General features: G+C 48.1%; 1 long non-coding RNA gene across 2 annotated transcripts in view; it reads right to left on the minus strand.

Annotated features, from left to right (window-relative positions):
• Positions 1-19,686, minus strand: part of LOC149348653 (uncharacterized) — a 31,951-nt gene extending 12,265 nt beyond the window's left edge. For both annotated transcript variants that reach the window (XR_016292790.1, XR_016292789.1), the window contains exon 1: positions 19,375-19,686. This is a non-coding gene — a long non-coding RNA (uncharacterized LOC149348653). The remainder of the gene's footprint in view (positions 1-19,374) is intronic.
• Positions 19,687-20,117: the final 431 nt, after the last annotated feature.

A 20,117-nucleotide genomic window follows, 5' to 3' on the forward strand; every position in this document is an offset into this window, starting at 1 on the left:
ATTCGACGATAGCATGTTTTTTCTCTTCATCTCTGAAGCTTCTATGGTCAGAAAATATTCAGTATGAGAAGGTACTCTTGTTCGTCACGGATGGAGCATCCTACACGTGCAAGGAAGGAAAGGGACTGACGCTTTTATACAACAATATGGTTCACCTGACCTGCGTTGTTCATGTAATGCATCTTGTCGCCGAATCTGTCCGGCTCTTTTTTCTCCAAGTGGATGCGTTAGTATCTAGCCCGCAACAGGTGTTTCTTAGACCTCCGTCATGAATTGCTGTTTTCAGCGCCATAGCAGCTGACATTCCTCTGCTGCCAAAGCCTGTTCTGACTCGATGGGGAACATAGATAAACGGTGAAGTATATTACGCACGGCACTTTGAAATGGTCAAATCTGTCTTTGAGGAAATCAAGGATTACGCTGCGTGTGTGATCAAAGCAAGAGCTATGTTCGAAGAGGCGAGTTTGGAAACAGACTTGACGGAAAGGATGACAAAGTTGGAAAAGGACTCTCAATAGATGAGTCATTGAAGGCAGTCGAAGAAGTACAAGCAGCACTTCGGTGACTGGAAGGAAAGGGCGCTACTGCTTCCACGAAGGTGCAAAAATTGGTGCAAAAAGAAGGTGCAAAAAACACAATGCACAACGAAATAATCACATTTCACCACAGAGTTGTTTCGCGTCGATTCCAGAACTTTAACTTCCGTTGTTGCAACGATTAAGCTGAACATCGGAGGCGGATATTTAGAATAAGGGAAGCTCAGTGACACCTGCCGAAAGAAAAAGCTTGTTAAGTTTTGACCGCCTCAATATTTAACTCGCAACCATGCATGCCTATTCGATTTAGTAAAATGTCATACTGAGTAGCCTAGTACTCGCACACTATCATTTGAGGATTTGCAGAAACCTGATGCGAGTGCACCGCATCGAATTTTAAGTTAGAACCAGATTCCGGATATCGTTGAAATCTGGATCAGCGCAAAAAACGTACACAGAGAAAGGAAACGACACACATGGATATGTCTAGGCTTGTCCTCAGTTCTTTAGTTGTGGCATTCAGACCATGGACGATGGAGTCATTTTCGCATCCGCTGCGTGGGCAAAGCCATGGGCAGTCGTCCTCACCTTGATCCCTGAGTTCTCCCGCAGAGCTGAGGCAGTAGGGTGCTGCTGGACGAGAACCGGGCGTCGGTGGCACCCACGTGGCGATAGCGCTCCAGACAGAGGCTAGGGCTCGAGCTGCGAATCGGGGTCACATAGGGCGTTAGTGGCCCAGCTTCAGCGCACTTGTCCGTTATTAAAAAAGAAACGGGGGTATGGTACAGTATGGTACGGTGCGGCATGGTATGGTACAGGAGGTTTGACGTATGGTATGGTACAGTAGAGTATGGGAGGTTTGACGTCCCGGAGCGACTAAGACTATAAGGGACTCCGTGGTGGTGTGTTCGAAATACATTTGAACGACCTGAGATGTGTAATGGAGAGTGACATCAAACAGCACATGGGCGCCTTTTTGTTTTGCCCTCGTCAAAACTCTGGCGCCGAGGGCGGACTGAACCCGAGTCCTGCGGTTCGGAAGTGGAGCGCCCTAGCAACCGAGTGCTATCAAATTAATTTTCTATTACTGCATGATCATGAAGAAATAGGGATGCCTTACAGACAATAAAGCGCAGCAGGTTAGGATATTTGCATGAACGATGAAATCACGCGCTTACTCGTGCGGATAAAAAGTGGGAACTGCCGCATGGTTCAGGAATGTAGTGGAGATTGGTTTATAGCATTCGTCAGTACGATCAACGTGAATAAAATATTCAGGGGGCACCTGAGCAATTCTTGTGTGTGAATGCAAAAGCTTTTGTACTCGTCGCTAAGAGTGTCGCTCAGTCGATGGGGGACTTGGGGCGTGAACATAGTTTTGCTACACGCTTCGCCGCGTTGCGACTTCTTCAGCAGTGACTTTGCCGCCTCTGTCTACGCTTTGTTGTCAACTCATGATATAAACGCGAGTGATTAAATTTCGGATTATAGGACTGCATAATCCGCGCTTACATGAATATGACACTGGGCAACGTATTTCCTAGCGTAACCCGCACAGACGATACGCCACTGCGTACATGTACCACATCAAGTCTGTCGGGACGGTGACCTATCGTTCAGTGCACGCGAGGGAGGGGTACAGCCGCCCCCATTTTGAGCGCAGTCTGCTTTTGTTATCCACCTGAGAGGGTACTATATAGCCACTGCAGGGAGGTCGAGGGGCGGCTCCAAATCTGTTTGAATACATCATTAAAGTCGACTTGCCTTTCTGGATCGAGCCCTGTTTTGAGAAGGCTCCAGGAGGGGTGATGAGGTTGTTCGGAGTTCACTTTCCTGCTTTCCTGCTCACTTTCCACAGCTTTCTGCTGACGGCTGGGTTTTCGCACATCGAGCCAAGAAACGCTCTCGCCTTGAACGCTGAAATAAAAAAAAATTGGCAGTGGCTTAGCTCTGGTTAAGCCTGTATATAGAAGCGAAAAGCTTGAGCTACGCTTGGTTTCAGGTCATGGCTGTCGCAGTTCGCGCACAATGCACTGGGAGCACCACGATAACGGTGGAGGCGTTCGGCCGTCCACGCACAGGCAGTGCGGAGTCGCAGGAGAAGAGGGTAATCGGTGCGGTTAAAATTCAGGGGGCACTTTGGCTCTCTAATGTGCTGCAAGGCGAAAGCGTTTCCTGGCGCACTGCTTGTTTTTGTTTTATTTGTCATATTTTATTTTCTATTTCTTATTTTTCGTTTTTCGTTTTTGCTAATTTTGAATTTTCTTTCATAATTTTTTCGTTTCGATTTTTATTTCTGTTTATTTCCTTATTTTTAGTGTTCTTTTGTTTCTTTCTTAGTTCCTTTTTTATTTCTCTTTCGTTTGTTTTTATTGTTTTTACTTCTTACACGTTTTTATTTTTATTCTTTTAATTTCATTTATGAGAGCCATGCGTTCACTAGGTGCGCCTTTAATCATGCTCAAAGCTTGAGTATTCGTGGCGGCGTGGTACCCTTACAAAAATGCTTCTTGAGACAGTGTTGAAGTTCTCATGAGCAGACTCAACACGCCTTGTTGAATTTTTGTTGTGACCAGGATTGGCTAGTGTTGGTGAATTGTTGAGGCCGAGTTGAAACTCATTGGAAAAGTGGCCACTGTGCTAGAGTTGAGCATTCTCAATGAAATTTCTGCTTTGCGTTCATGTTGAATTCATGTTGGAATTACGGGAGTGAATCAACACGCCATTCTGAATCTTGGCTGGGGTAAAACAGCAAAAAATCCTGGAAATGCATTCGTATTGCGCCAGATGGACCGACTACCAATGCAATTTTCGGCGGTATATTCATATTGCTGCGATTTCTCGTTAACGTGAAGCCATCACTCCCTGTGACGTAGCGCTCCACACATACGCACAAACACTAATGTATATAAATATACATACACATCCATACACATCCTACACATCCATCAGATAAAGAGCATGGGACAGTACTGCACACGAGGCTATAGGGAGAACTGACAGCTGGAGTTCATCTTCTTCAGTGCAACCTCGGCTTCGCCCTTATATAGTCCTACTCAGGGGTGTCCGGACCTGCGCAGGTTATGGCCTGCCGATCAGCAAAGTTATGTCAGTTATTACTCTTAATATTTATTTATTTTATGTGTAGTAGAAGTAATGAAGTTCATATGCAACGGTCTATTATTTGACGACCTTGATTTATTCGTAAACAACTTAATTAAAGCATTAATTAAGCGCCCTTTTTTATGAGAGCACATACGAATCCTCCAAGGTAGGTATGCCTGAATGAGCATAGTGCACTTTTTTCTATGCAGGAAAATGACTTTGAGCGGTTTATGAGAGTTTTAACGGGTGCTGCATGCGTTCTTAATGTGTGTAATGTGATCAGGTTCTGTTTACACGATGGATGTCGAAATGATTTCATTTAGTTAGGCTTAGAAACGGCTGCCTTGAGATGATTCAACTTAAATCCAACAGAAATTGCTCAACAGTAAATCTCTTGACTACGCTCAACAAAAATTCCGTGTAGCAGGTGTTGAGTAGGCTCAACATACATTGAGTTCATGTTGGTTTCCAGTTGATTCAACAGGAGCTCAACAAGGCGTCAACTGAAGCTCAAAAGTCATTTTTGTAAGGGTAGCGCCTCTGCTTCAAATTCCAAAGGCCCTGGTTCGATTCCCAGCCTCGACGCAGTTTATTCTGAAGTAGGGCGCGACTGCATCGAAAGGTCAAACGGTGGCAAGGAGGAGCAGCGCGCGCAGCGGTAGCGGCGGCGCACATGCGCAGTAGCGCGCGGCTGCGGCGAAAGGTCCGGTTGCGGGCACCTGCGCGGCGTGTGCCGTCACTCGGTTTCGCGCATGCGCAGAACTGGCAATTCTGTGCACCGGCTCACGGCTAACGCGAAGCACGGCTCCGACCTTCGTAGTGAAGCTTCTCGCTTCAAAAGTCGGAGCTGTTACTGAACCAAGATTTTTTACGCCACGACGCAGCACAAGGACAAATGGCACGAAAACGAATCATTGCGGCTCTTAAGCACCCGGTGAACGGAAGCAGATCACCGACGTTAATGACGGTGTGAAAAAATTGCGCTGTGGCTTAGCCTGGTTAAGCCTGGTAATTGCGAAAGCAATACCCGTACCTACGCCATGGTTCAGCTGGTAGTGTAGCTGGTGGTGGTGCTTGTGGTTAGACTTGTGGCGATGCATTGGGTTATACAATCCAATCCAATCCGCCACCGCGGTGGCTCAGTGGCTATGGTGCTCGGCTGCTGGCCCGAAAGACGCGGGTTCGATCCCGGCCGCGGCGGCTGAATTTCTTTGGAGGAGAAATTCGAGGCCCGCGTACTCTTGCGATGTCAGTGCACGTTAAAGAACCCCAGGTGGTCGAAATTTCCGGAGCCCTCCACTACGGCGTCTCTCATAGATTTAGTCGCTTTGGGACGTCAAACCTCATAAACCAAACCAAGCCAAACCAATCCAATCCAATCCAATCCAATCCAATCCAATCTAATCTAATCTGATCTAACCTTATCTAATCTAATCTAATCCAATCCAGTCCAGTCCAGTCAGGCCGCCGTTCATGTGCACCGCCGTCGCACACGGACGGCGCGAGATGGTCGCCCAGCTCTTCGGCGTGACGTCACACAGAGGTCATGCGAAAGGGCATTTATTGTGCACCGCCGTCGCACCGCACAGGCTTGAAAGTGAAAGTAGTATTGCTTTCGCAATAAAATAGTACAGATAACCTACGCTTTGTCCATGGAGGCGTTCCAGGCACAGGAGCGAAAAATATTTTAGCTTTGTCATTAAAGTGCCGTTGGTTCCACGTACCACAGGACTCCTCCCTTCTCGCTAGCAAAACAAACTATGGCGGCACTTTGGCAGCCTAAAATGCGCTAGTGCTTTATTAGTTCTAAACAATATTTTAAAGCCTCTGCTGCTTAATGCATTTGCCATCACTGGCGCCCTTGTCACACCGACCCGAAATAACACACTCAAATTATTAAGCAACTTAGTTGAGTAATTAGATCACACAGGATAATTTTGTACCACTTTTGGCAAGCATATCTGCCCCACAAATTAAAGTTCTTTTTCCCAGGTTAATAACCGAGAGATTCCGTAAGATAGCGTCGTGCGTGCGCAAGCCTTGTTTAAATCTAAGCCAAACATAGCTTTAGTGTCTTTGCCACGTTTCGGGTATATTACGTCTGCCTTTAGTAGCAGCATAATATACCCGATATCTTGGGCGGAAAGATTAGCACTGAAAGCAAGTATGTCCTCGGGTGAGGACCCGTTTCTGAAGAGAAAGCTGTTGCGAAAAACATGCTGCCGACCTATGGGGGCACTTTGACAGCCTAAAGTGCGCTGGGCGAAAGCCCCTGTTGCGCTACTTAGACTGCCAGTGACTGCCTATGTTTGTTACGGCTGCACTGCATGGGAGCCATCCTCCTCCACTAGCTGTCGCGGTCGCAGAATCACCACCACATCGGCTATGGATGCAGCAGCAGGGGAGGACTCCGGATATCACCTTTGACTACCTCAAACGCACCTTCACGCGCCGGCCTTCAAGAATGTCTTGCTCCCTTGCCCAATAGCCATGCAAGATCTTGCCTAGCGCGCTTCAGGTTTACATCTAGAGAGATTCAGTGACCGCATCTTTTCTTTCCTTATTATCTCGGTCTCAAAGGGCTGGCAATAAACTACCTAATTTCACTAATAGCTTTGTTAGTGCCCAATTCTCCACATTACATTTCTACAATTCCGCAACATGACAACGCAACTCAGAAAAAAAAAGTAATCTGGCTGTGAGGTAGTTTCACTGAAAGAATGAGTCTTGTAATTGCCCTTTATCCCAGTCACGTGTACTCCTTCATTTCAAATACTCAAACAAACAGTGCTCTTTCTTCTATTCGCCAGCTTTAAAACAATCTGTACGGAATAAAAGAAGAGCAAGCCTATGCTCTCTAGAAATTATAGCATCAACAGCGTAATTAGGGTTAAGAGAGAACCCCCCCCCCCCCCCCTCCGTTTTTCAGCTGCTCACTTCACACATATATTAGAGCGGGCCAAATTATAAGCGCTTCTGCTCACCTCTGAGTGCAGCCTTATAGCTCTTCGCTTGGTTGAACCGGCCAGGAATCGGGGAAACTTCTGCCGGCACCCACACGACGAACGAACGTTAGGCGGGCTATCAACACGCTGGCCCTCTGCATCCGCACTAAGGGTTCGATGGGCACAGGCTCTTGCTGCTGCTGAAGGACAGAGAAAAAAGCTGGGCATTGAGATCACAGTGAGTACCGAAGACTCTACAGGTGGCCAAACAAATGTTCGTAACAATGGGGTAATTCAGTTTTAAGGGAGATACTACTACAACATCCTGCTGCCATTCAGCTAGAAACGAAGGCGTCACTTATATATCTGCAAATGTGAGGACTGTGGACCGTTAGAGGAGACAGCAGGTGTCTTCTGCGGTGGGAATGATTTGGATTCGAGTAAAGATGAGACGAACGCCGGCAATTACGTGCATTAGGCATTGACCGGGGTCTTCGTTTTACTTTTTAATTCAGCCAAAATCAGGGCGACGCGACGCACACCGGTGCCACGCCGAGCCTACTAAGGAGTGAATTTTTCGAAATCGACTAAGCTGTCAGTAACATGTGAAAATAATGCAGACAAATACGACTGAAAATAGGAGTCGCAGGTGCGTGTTAACGCTGAACTCGAGTATCACAGAAACCTACTGTCGTGCGGTGGTGAGCCCATAAACTCACAATTTTTTTGCACCGATTCGGGCAGCTCGTCGGCCTGCGCCGCAGCGTCGGCAGAAGAGACTAGAAGTTAGTAGATTCAAATAAAAGTGTTCTGGAAGCGGACCTATCAGAATGCACGTCATTAAAACTGCGCGCGCTCTCTTGCTTCCATAAACTGCAAGCACCCTCGTCTCCGATGGTGTCCGGTGAATAAGTAGCTCCCATCGCTTTAAATAAAAAAGAGCGGTTTATTTAAGCTCTCGGAAGTATATAATCCGAAACTAAGCCTGCAGCAGGACAAATCCTTTTCCTATTTTCCTCCTATATAAATTTACCCTCTTCCGCGCGAACAGCCACCGCCCTGTCTTCTGAAACTTTACTTCAAATGTGAAAAATCTGTGTAGACTAAAGAAAACAGAACCAAAGCCTATTAGTTTACGCGAATCCTTCCTAGAAGTAATTGGCGTACTTTGGGGTATGCGAAAACTGCCGCTTTCTTCGGTTGAGGCGGAAACGAGTCTAGAAACGCACAAAATTTTCGGAGTCCTCCTCACATGCAGTCCTCATCGTCACTGCTATCATCAAGTCCACGGCGGCGAAGAAGCGGCGACACCCACGTGGCGACAGCAATTGGGCCTTTCTCAAGGCTGCCTCGGCACCACAGCCGCCCGCTGCTGCTTGAAGAGGTGGTTGCAAGATAAAAGCAGAACATTACTATACGTCCCGTCTGTGCACCAGAAGCATCCCTGGTTTAAACACAGGCTCCGCCGCGATGGCTCAGTGGTTATTACGGCGAAAGCCTTTAATCGGTCATACTGTCGTTCGCTAACAAAGCGTGTCACACGCGTTTAACTCAGGACCTAAAAAAAACGAAAACCATTGACCGCTTCTGATAGAGAAGAAAACAATAAACCTAGAAGCCAAGCTTGGTGACTGTAAATAAATTCGTTAATTAGTTATAGGCAAAAATGCCGAAATTGCGTCGAAATAGCGCCGACGTCGATATTGCCGCGGGAACGGTGTAACATCACATCCGCCGGAAGTCGTCACAGCATAGTGAAAATTATCACAGAATGATGGCAAAAATGTCGAATTTCTGTCGAAGTACATGGAGAAAGCTGTAATTAAGCGTAATTAACACTTAAGATTCCCGAAAGGTGTATAATTTGGGTATCGATATAGCCACGGGAACGGTGTGAAGTCACATCCAACGAAAGTCGTCACGGCATAGTATCCGCGGCTTTCGCCTCTCAACACTTTAGGTGCCAAAGTGTCCTCAAATTGCAATTTTTTGCGCTCGTCTGCTGGCCCGAAAGACGGGGGTTCGATCCCGGCCACGGCGGACGAATTTCAATGGAGTGGAAATTCTAGAGGCTCGTGTACCGTGCGATGTCGGTGCACGTTAAAGAGCCCCGGGTGGCCGAAATTTCCGGAGCCCTTCACTACGGCGTCCCTGATAGCCTGAGTCGCTTTGGGACGTTAAAACCCCATAAACAAAACCTGGTTGAAACGTGATCGAAGAAGTTTTCACCACACGACCAAGCCTCTAATTAACTTTTCTTGCAGCCTATAGAAGCGCACCTTTGCAATCGGAGGGCCGGTGTGCGAGTCGCCAAGGGCAAAATGTAGATGATATCGTTCTGTTCCACAGTTGCACGTTTAGACACAAAGAAAAAAAAATGATTTCATTTTGTTGTCTTGAGAACTCAATTTGAGGCAGGTGTGCAAACGTACAACCTGAAAACGTTCAGATAAGCGCATTAACTGCCTGCTTAGTTTATGGAGGTTTAACGTCCCAAAGCGACTCGGGCTATGTGGGTCGTCGTAGTGAAGTGCTCCAGAAATTTCGACCACCTGCAGTTCTTTAAATGTGCACTGACATTGCACTGATATCTAAGAATCGCTTCCATCAAAATTCGACCGCCACGGTCGGGATCGAACCGCGTCTTTCAGTTCAGCCACCCAGCGTCGTTGAGCCATCACGGCGGCTGCACTAATTGTCATGTAGCTAGAAATGCGTATAGAGGCAACAGGAGCCGGGGATCATGCAAGACAGTGAAGAGCACATGTTCAAACGAGGCGGAAGCAAAACTTCGCAGAGTATAAAGACAATGGTTTCTTGAGGGGAACACTACCTTAAGGAGAAATTTTCAACCGCTTGATCGACTGCATAGAAACTCGCGGGGCTGCCACTGCTGCGACCATCTCTGCCAAACTGGCAATTATTATATTAGTTCATATTGTGCCAGTTACATGCGCTATTTGTAGGGCGTATTAACTGTTTTGATATCTTTGTTGCGCGCTCGCAGCCTTGTTGCCGCTTTGCTGCCGCTAATCGTGAGGCTTACCTGGCTTTTGTTAAAATGGATAAAAATTTCCAAATACCGGTACTAGTCCATTTTTGTATTTAGGACCTGCGGGTAGACTTAGAGAATAAATGTATGTAATGCTGTTTGATTTTTCTTGTACACAGACGGCAGAAAGTAAGTAATCAGAACTCCGGATTAAACGAGCTCCGGGTCAAACCAGACTTGCACACAAGCTCGACCAAGCGCTTTCGATAATCTCCCACGGGATCATGTTGAAGACGTGGGATTGAAAGCGGGCATTACCGTGGAGAATTTAGGGAAAATCCTGGAACATCCTTTTCAGTGTGCTAAACGTTTTTTGGACTGGGCCTCTCCATTGCAGTGAGCAATAGCTGCCTTCGGTAACTTTTTAATAACGCGATCTGAACGTAATGAGCACCGGACATCTTTCTTTCTATAGGTTCTAAAGGAACAACACGCAATATTATTTTTAAATATTCTGCGTCGGTGCTTGACTGCGTAGTGCGCGCATATCGTTGCCATCAATTGATCCCCAATAGGAACGTCGTACAAAGTTTCCCTGGAGGCCATCATCTGCTGCTCTTAATATGTGTCTACTGCGCCGCAGGGTTCTTTAAAGTATCAGCCGTAGTCTGGAGCTCACGCCGTGAAAATCTCTCTACTTCGCTTTGTGCCAAGCTGCTTTGATTGGCGAGATGCATGATATCCTGAACTACTAATTCCTACTACTAACTCCTGCCCAACTGCTCAGGCGAGATAGTGCTAGACAGATATGAAAGCCGCTCGACTGTTCTGGAAGCTTGAAAATGCGTGGTTTAATATATGACCACCTCCTAACATGGCTATTGAACCCAGACATCTAGCCGAGGTCGATGAATACAGGGTTCAACCCTCTTCTCACTGTCCAGAATTAAAGGCACCAAAGCAAGCCATGCAGTACAGTCCCTCTGGATTTCATGGTCAGATTACTCGGCTGGAATACAAACTCCTCCCCGTTTTATCTCCCCTGTTGCCTTTACGGCACCTAAAGTTAGTCTCTCCGGATAGCGACGTCCACAAACGTACCCCCTTTGTATCCGGCGTAGCGTTTTGGCCAGTCGGAACTCAGGGCAGCCAAGGCGACTTGAAAATGACCGCACATCCAAAACGCCGATGCGGCCTGCGAAGAACACACATGCACACCGCGTTTTACGACCATGCGTCTGCATCTGAAACGAAGAGTTATTTAGGGCACCTTAGTTCTCAACAACAAATCTATACCTGCTTTTATTTGTAGCAAGGCAGTAACCAGATTGCGAACAGACAATTTCAAACACATGCGTCTGTGCACTTAAACCGAAACCGAAACGATAATATTAGGAAATAAGTTTAATTTCACTGGAGTGCTACCAGGCAGGCTGGAATAGATATATACGGCCTAAATCCGAGTGTAGCATTAAGTGGTAAAGAATTTAGATTGAAACGACACAAAGGTACACAAAGGCACACAGTGGTACACACTCAAGCGCATACTATCTCCCACCTTTATTATTTCCCACGTGAAGAAGATGTGTTATTCCCTTTTACGTTTCCGCATCTTTCGTGCAAAAAAGTGCTGCTCAAAAAATAGCTGACTCCCTACTGAATCCGTTTTCAGCATCAACTGCAAGGTTTTAAACATATGATGTAATTTCACTGTGTCCAGCATTGCCACAGTGATGGACACTTAATAAGTGTTTTCATTTTTGAGTATGCCACCCCGATGGGACCCATTGGATATGGGTAAGCTGGAGTGGAGGGCTCCAAATAATCAGACAACTTGAGGGGCCTTAATGTGCGCTGCATTGCACAGACAATGGACACTTCAACCGTCAAGCACGTCCCTTCATCTGCCCCCCCCCCCCCCCCCCTTAACCCCACTTGTTTTTCTCTCCCCCCCGCTCCCGCACTACGGCATGCAAAGGGATATGCTACCCGGAAAGACCAGGCTTATGGCTGGTATAAAGTATTTATTCGCACGCAGTACTTCACTTTAGTTATCTTGTACCACAATGATGAGTCAAATGAAAAAAAAAAACCGGCCTCGCACCAGTTGTTGACGCCATTGAATGCGGCAAATAGGCTGGCGCACTACAACTGTGTATGAAATAGTCTGTAAGTGTATTTAGTCAATTACTTGCGTTGTAATCGCACTTTAGCCTGGACTTTACTGATTGCCATAGAAAACACTTAAACATATTAGACGGGTGGTGAGTGATCCCAAGCTTTCTTGGGTATATCCCAAGTACTTCGTAACTGAAACACCATATCCTCTCCCGCTAGTCACGTGGCGCAAGTCAGTCTGGAAACGGCCGAGCTGTTCGCAGTCCTCCTCACCTGATACCGTCGTTGGGGTGTTCTCATTGCCTGTGGTGGCGGGAAAGCGGGCCACAGCTTCCTTTGTAACACCCACGTGACGAAGCCGCAGGTGGACTGCAGACCTAACACCCACGTGACGGAGTCACAGGTGAACTGTTGACCCGGGCACACTCTCCCTCTGCAAGGAGGACCCGACCGTCAAGGCCTCTTGCTGATGCAAGAGAAGACAGACAGAACATTAGTTATCATCCTCTAGCTAGAACCTTGGCTTTACGAGCTTCGGATCACGGAGAGAAAAAAATTCTTCTGACATTGACCCCTGTGGTAACGCTTTCTGGACGTTGACCCCGTAGGGAACGCACTATGGAACAGCTCAGACGGCACGACATGACAATTGCCTACGGAGTGACAATAAATTAAAATTCTAAATTGTGGGGTATAACGCCCCAAAGTAACACGCAGGCTATGAGGGACGGCGTAGTTGATGACTCCGGACTGATTTGAACCACCTGGGGTTCGTCAACTGACGCCAACATCCCACGGCAGACCAGTGGACTGGTTGCATATTCCGGGTGAATGGTGTCGTCCCGTTTATTGCACTATGCTCACAATAGCGCTACGGATACGCACTGAGGAATTTCTCTTGCTGACAGTGGGGGAGAAGCTATGCGCAGTAAATAGACACGAGGTACAAGCGTGAGGGCTGTGTGTGTGTGAGAGAGAGGCGTGCCTGCTACACCAACTACGACGTGATTTCGCGACCAAGGCTTCCAGAGCTATCGCTATAAATGCTGCGTTTCCCAGCAAACTTGGTGTTGTTGCCTCCTCTATCACTATCAGAGGTGACAGCATAAATCCAGCACTTACTTGCACAAGTACCGTCTGCAGGCACCAGGTAATTAATTATTTTGGAGTTTATTCGCGCAAGGACGACTAAGGCCAAAGATCGCCAGAGAAACATTTTCTTAAATTGCTGTTATATTCGGTAAAACGGGATGGGACGATGATGCGCTATATATTAAAAAGCAGACTAGTTTGGTTCTGCCACGAGCAAGAAAGCGAGGGGTTCCCTCCCACCGCGCTGTGGTACAGCACCTCTTGTTAGAGCCAGGTTGCTCTTTTGAATAAATTACGCTGACTCATTCTCATTAAAATTCCGATTCTAATAAAGTACTAGATGACGTCGTCACTTGGTACACTGGGGTCACACTGTAGTAAAAGAGGAGGTTGGTATATTGGTTCATTGGGTTTTAACGTTCCAAAACGACTCAGTCTATGAGACGCCGTAGTGAAGGGCTCCGGAAATTTCGACCACCTGAGGTTCTTTAACGTGCACGGACATTGCACAGTACACGGGCCTGTAGAATTTCGCCTCCATCGAAATTCTGCAGACTCCGCGGGCGGGATCGAACCCGCGTCTTTCGAGACATCAGCCGAGCGCCGGAACTGCTCAGCCACCGCAGCGGGTATAAAATAGGATAATGAAATGGTATGTGCTTTTCGTAAAATTTCCCAAAATGCATGTGACGATGCGGTTTGCAAATCTGACACGTAAAAATAATATTGTTACGTGACGGCAAGCCCGATGACGACCTGACAACATGACATATAGCGAGGAATGAGTTAATGGCGGCGAGCAACGCGAGCGCTCCATGCCGCGCCTCTGCCCACTTTGTCGTCTCCTATTCCGTGACACCCGAGGCTACCGAGTGATCGTCCCATTCGCGCGAACTAGGAGAACAGCAGTGGCGATGAAATACAGGACGTGATGATGGGCGTGACAGGGGGATGAACACGGAGGAGAAGATGATGAAGGGCTTGCCGTCACGATGAAAGAGATGAGCAGATGATGACCGATGAGCGCTGGTCCTGGAAGCTTCCGGGCTACAGGCCACCTTGAGCCGACGGCCAAGGTCCATGGGCACACCAGACGGCATGGGCAAGGAGCTGTGTGCGCATGTCTCAGATAAGTCGCGTCGCGTAGGGTCTGGTCGGCGGGATCAGTTCGTCGTGTCTTGTGTTTAGGGCGGAGGACGCGGCTGGGGCGAACGGCGAGGTCAGTTCTGCTCAGGCGGGCAGGAGCACACACAGCCAGGCGGTGCTGGCCAGGAACACAAGGTTGTCTACCATGGCAGACGCGGCACGCTGAAGCTCCAAGACCAGCAAGGCGATGATTTCCCAGCACCTCACACGTAATGTTACGTTACGGCAAGCCTGGTGAAGTAACGACTACATGGCGCAGAAAGTTGGTATGGTAGGCAATGACATTACTGAGATATGCAAACACCAAAGAAGAGCCATACGGATGAAGACGTGCTCCAAGTCTCGTTTAGACGTTTATGATTGCGAGAGAACTTTTTGTGCAACTGCGTACCGGCGTCTGGCCTGTATCGAACCGCACCATAGAACGCGGGGTGCAGGCCAGTCCAGGAAACATGTTCTATGTCTCACTTCCTTAGGAAATTAAGTGTTGCACGAGAGACGCACCCATTTCATTAGGCTTGCTCACGGCGGCGAACCTGTGTGCCGCAATCGGAAAAACACGCATAATACCTCGCTCCGTCATCTCACATTCAGTATGATTCTAGAGGAAGACCATACAGACGCCGGGTTCATGTACTACGGCTCTTTAACACAGGGAAACCGTCGCGACACACTGATCGAGACGCTTTTTGCGTGTCACTTCGTCGTAGCAAACAGGACAGAAAATGCTATGTGGCGCTAGGAAGGGGTCGGTTCAAATTATGATGCGTACCACAGGGCAACAGGTTTTGGCACTGAAAGACGCGGGTTCGAAACCAAGCATAGTGGTTAAATTTCGCTCGAGGAGAAATGCTACACTCCCGCATACTGTGCGATGTCAGTGCACGTTCAAGAACCCCAGGTGGTCGAAATTTCCGGAGCCCTTCACTGCGGTAACCCTCATAGACCGAGTCGCTTTGGGACGTTAAACCCCCATAAACCAAACAACCACCGAGACGACCTTCGTCCTGTCGAACTCCACAGAAAATGCAATTTGGCCTCAGAAAGGCGTCGGGTCAAGAAATTGGAGGACTCAAGCTTCGCGCTAGGAGTGGAACACGATAGCGTGTTGCAAGCATTACAAGGGATTTCACGGAACTCCATCGACCCCTAGGCGTGACGCCTTGCCTTTTGGAAGCATTTCGAGCATTAAACGCAAAGGATTTTGAGGAAAGGAAATGGCGCAGTAACCGTCTCACATCTCGGTTGACACCCGCAGCCCCGATTATAGTTCGCGGTTCGAATCCCAGCTACAAGCAAGGCTCCGACAAGTTTATGCTGCACGGAACGCTGTAGAACATACGGAACACTCTGCGGCAAACGATTGGCATGACATGATTTTTTAAGGCGAAAGCCTATAATGCCTCATACTGTCGTGACCTAGACGTGTTAGCAAATTTGTCCGCGTTTCAGATTGGTCAAAATGGTCGTGACGTCACTGCGCGTGAATTTTGACGGGTGTCCACCGAAATATGTTTTATTTATTTATTTATTTATTTAGAACATACTGCAGGCCTACAGTAGGCCCAAGCAGGAGGGGCGAATACATAATATATGAAAATAAGAACAGGTTTAGCAAAATTGAAAAATGTTAAATACAAGTTGTAACACAAAATACAGCAATAAATACAAGGCTCAGATGCAAAATACAAAAAGTAAACGTAGAAATAAATGGCTCTCAAATTAAATGCAGTGAAGAAAACATAGAGTCAAAAGAATCAGCTCTGGTTAAGAGATCTGGCGGACACCTGTTCCACTCCTCAATGGTGCGTGGAAAAAATGAGTATTTAAAGGCGTTAATCCTAGCACTGTAAGGGGTTAATGATTGTGTATGATGATTTCGTGTTTGGCGAAAATGCAATTTTCGACTGGTGTCCACCGACATATGTGAGACAGTTACTGCATAATTTTCTTTCTTCAAATACAATTTTCATTTTCTTCATTACGGGCCCTCTTTCTCTTTCTTCTTTCATTCCACTTCCTCCCTTCTTGTATGGTGCGATTCAGGTATCCACCGAGATAAAGAGAATTACAGCGCCACTTCCTTTCCTCAAAAAGCGTCGCGTTCAAAGGGCAACGCATCGCGCCGAACGCTGGCGGCGTTCCGTGGACTCCCTGGCAGCGCTACAACATGCTGTCGCGTGCCACTCTTGAAGGCAAAGATTAAGCGTCATTAATTGGCAGCTAATTAATGCACCAACCGAATGTGAAGTGAACAATCGCGTAGCAAAATGCAGCACTCAGGCTTTCGCCTTTCACCACTTTAGCCACTAAAGTTCCTAGTAATTTTTTTTTTCACAGCGCAGCTCTTTGACGTCTGTTTCTGCGTTTCGTGGTGTCGCCGTCGGCGTTGTCCTTTGTAGCCAGCAGTGGACACCTTAGTCGCGCTTTAAGCTGCGAGGGCAATGGAGCGGGAGCTTTAAAAGCAGGGGGTAAAATGGGTGAATTGTTTTTAAGGAAATGGCGCACTATCTGTCTCACACCTTTCGATGGACACCTGAACCAGATGGAAGGCGCATAACTGCCCTCTTGGAGCCGTGGACAACTCAATCGTGGTTTAAGCTACGTGCCGGTAGTGAGAGATGTGCGCTGCATGGTGGTGGTGGTGAAAATGTTTTAATGAAATGGTTTAGGAGGTTTTAGCGGAGGTTGGAGCTATCAGTCCGGAACCCCATTGGCGTAGGCTGCTGTCCGGGCTCTTTCGATAAGTTGCGCTGCATGCGTTGACATTGACAACGTTGTGCCAGAAACGCGGCGCTGAAGCAATAGGCCATCGTCGTTGTGTTCATTGGAGTTGGCGCTGAACGTTTTACACTCCGATAATTTTAAGGAAAAGAGGGCACATAGCTGGCTCCGTGGGTCAGTGGATGCCTTAATCCCGCTTATAGGTACGTGTGGTCATGAGAGAGAGATGTGGGCTAGCCGTATGCCTTAGCGCTGACAACGGTGAGCGAACTCTCGCGATAAACCATTAACTGCCACCTGTCAGGGCGGCAGGGTGGGTAGGGACTTTAATGTAGATATAAAGACAAACAAACAGGAATTCCTTACCACTTTTGTGGGAGAGCATCCTATTCTTCTCGGTCGTAAGGCCTCCCACGGCTGTGCCAACCTCGCGAAGCACTTGCCGAGACTTCGTGTTTGGACCAGGCATTGGTGCTGCAAGTCGAGCATATATCCATCTGTTTCTCCCACCACAAAGCTTCTTTATGACAATTAAGAACTTTTCGCTGTGTTTTTCTTGAACAAGGAACATATGTGAAAAATAAGAAGTTGTCGGTAATTGCTCACATTTCTTGATAGAATCCCTTGCCTCAATCTATCGATAAGCTAAAACAGCTGATCAGCTGCACTCAAATTTCGCATTAGGCAGTAACGTAATCGTCGGCAATTTTTTTCTGACGCGCGGTGCCGACAACTACAGCTTCAACTACTACTACTACTACTACTACTACTACTACTACTACTACTACTACCACTACTACTACTACTACTACTACTACTACTACTGCGCGTCGACGCTTTGCCGACTGAACAAGTTGTATACGCAGTCGCGTATTAGGGTTCTGTAACATGGAGCACGCCTCGGTTCAAACTGTGCTTCCTAACACGTAGCACCCTTCGTGGCACAATCAGGAAGGCGCGTATTAAGTGTCGCTTGGTCGTATCGAACGCTACAGAAAATGCTGCGGTGCCAGAGAGGCGTTTCAAATAGGGCTCGGTAACACGGAGCACCCGTAGAAGCATAATCAGGGAGACGCGTTCGAAGTGGCACTTCATCTTATGCAACGCTTCTGAAAACTGCACGAGGCGCCAGAGTGGCAGTGCTTGAGAAGGGCGCAGTGAAACGACGAAGCCGGCGAGACGCAGTCAGAAACGCGTTGGCTTCGTCTTGTTGAACACGGTTGAATAGCCCATGGAGCTCGAGAGACGCGAGGGCTTGTGAGGGCTCAGATGCATCACCCGGCAGGAAAAATTCACTGAGGCGCGGTCTCGCTCCATCGCGTCGAACAGAGTAAAAGAATTTGCGCTACTCCAGAAGGGCGCCCAGTTAATACAGGAGTCCTTAACACGGGAACCCGTCGTGGCACAATCAGGGAGGCGTGTTCGAAGCGTCGCTTCGCAATATCGAACAGGAAATGCTCGAGAGACGCCAGGGCTGATAAAGTGCGGTGCGCCCGACAATAGAAAAAATTCAATGCAACGCAAGACGCGAGGGTACACCTTGCAGATGCGCTCGTAGCGGATTAATTACTCAGACGTACTTTAGGTCCCACTTCGTCACCTTGAACTAGCGCACACTACGCGACGCCAGACGCGGCTTGTTCATAAGGCTTCTCAAGATGGCCCGTGTAAGTACTGTGCGATGTCAGTGCACGTTAAAGAACCCCAGGGGGTCAAAATTTCCGGAGCCCTTCACTACGGCATCTCTCATAGCCTGAGTCGCTTTGGAACGTTAAACTCCATAAATCAAGCCAAAGCAAGCTTCTCAAGATGGAGCGTATGGGTGTGGCGGAACCAAAGACTAAGCGTCGCTTCATCGTCTCGAACCTGAGATTTTATGCGACGTTAGATGCGCGTCTGGTTCGTAGGGCTCGATAAAACAAAGCGTCCGGGTGTGCCGGAACCACGGAGGCGCACTCCAAGTCTTGCTTCGGAGTACGGAACACAATAAACGTTCTTGCGCGACGCTAGACGAAGCCACGTGGCCACGTACTAGGACCTGCCCTCTCTGGCACAATCATGGAGACGCGGCCTATGTGTCGTTTAGGTTTTATGGTTTCCTAGGGTTTTACGTCCCATGCGACTCAAGGCATGAGGGGCGCCGTAGTTCAGAGCGGCGGAACATCGCACTGTATACAGGGTCGTCCACTCTTAGTTGGAATGCGCTAGCACGTGGCCGCACTCTTCAGAGAGCCACCGCATGCGACACAGTCGCTCATCGCAGCAAAGTGGCGCAGGAGAAGGTTTACCTGGACATGGTGCTTCACGCCATCTACCACTTCGCTTCGATGCGCAGCTGTTTCGGACGCAGTGACCATCCAAAGAGCACGGCCATGCGCTAACGCATTCTAACTAAGAGTGGACGACCCTGTACATGGGCCTCCAGCATTTCGACTCCATATCGAAACACGAACGCCATGGCCGAAATCGAAGCCGCGTTTTTCGGGATAGTAGCCGAGCAGCAAAACCACTAAGCCACCGCGGCGGCCTACTTCGTCGAGTCGCACACTGCAAAAACGCGCGCCACGCGCTTTGTTCATGCAAGCCCGTATGAAGGGAAACTCGTGCAGCTCCTTGAAGCATTGAATGCAGACGCACATCAGCCGTATACAACGGAATATCCGAAACAAAAACGCTTTTTAAAGCACTGCGCATCACAAAAGTGTAATGCACTCACCATTGAACGCTGACTGGGAATACCTCATATCTCGGAGTCCTTCATTAAGGTCAAGTGGACGGCTTGCTGGCACGGGATATCAGGCGTCTATGAGCGGCCGGCGTTCCTGAACTACTACCAGAGGGCCAGAGGAGAACTAGAGAGAGTAAAATGTGAACGTTTGTATACTGACGACAACCACCTTTCGGGTTCTTCCTTTTATAGCTCCGGCGTTCGACGACGTCTCTTCCCCTCCTTCTCGCACAAACCTGCTGGTGATGATGACGATGTGGCTATGCCTCCTGTCGCTGTCTTTAATGAGCGCCTGGTGGCCAAGTAGAGAACAGTGAACACGTCTTATTTAGTTTATGGTTTATAGGGGGTTTTAACGCGCAAAAGCAGCTGAGACTGTCAGGGACGTCATAGTGGAGGGCTCCGGCTACCTCTAGGTACACAAAGAGACAAGGAACAGGTTAATAATGAAGACAGAAACAACATCCGGGTAAGACCAATACCACGACACATGGATCCGAATTTACATCATGAAAGATGACAAGCCAGAGTCCGAGCACTCACCAGGGAACTCAGCGACAATCCCAACGTAGTCTACACGGACGCAGCAAAGTACCGATGCCAACGCAAAACGATCGCCGTTGTAACAGACGAAGGAGGGCAATAAATAACCAGCGCAACGATAAACAACCCCAACATAGAAGCAGCTGAAGAAGCCGCCATTGCTCTGGCAGTATCGCACGGCAACACAA

Source organism: Amblyomma mixtum, chromosome 4, assembly GCF_055824585.1.
Source record: "Amblyomma mixtum isolate Tamu chromosome 4, ASM5582458v1, whole genome shotgun sequence".
NCBI classification, from domain to species: domain Eukaryota; kingdom Metazoa; phylum Arthropoda; class Arachnida; order Ixodida; family Ixodidae; genus Amblyomma; species Amblyomma mixtum.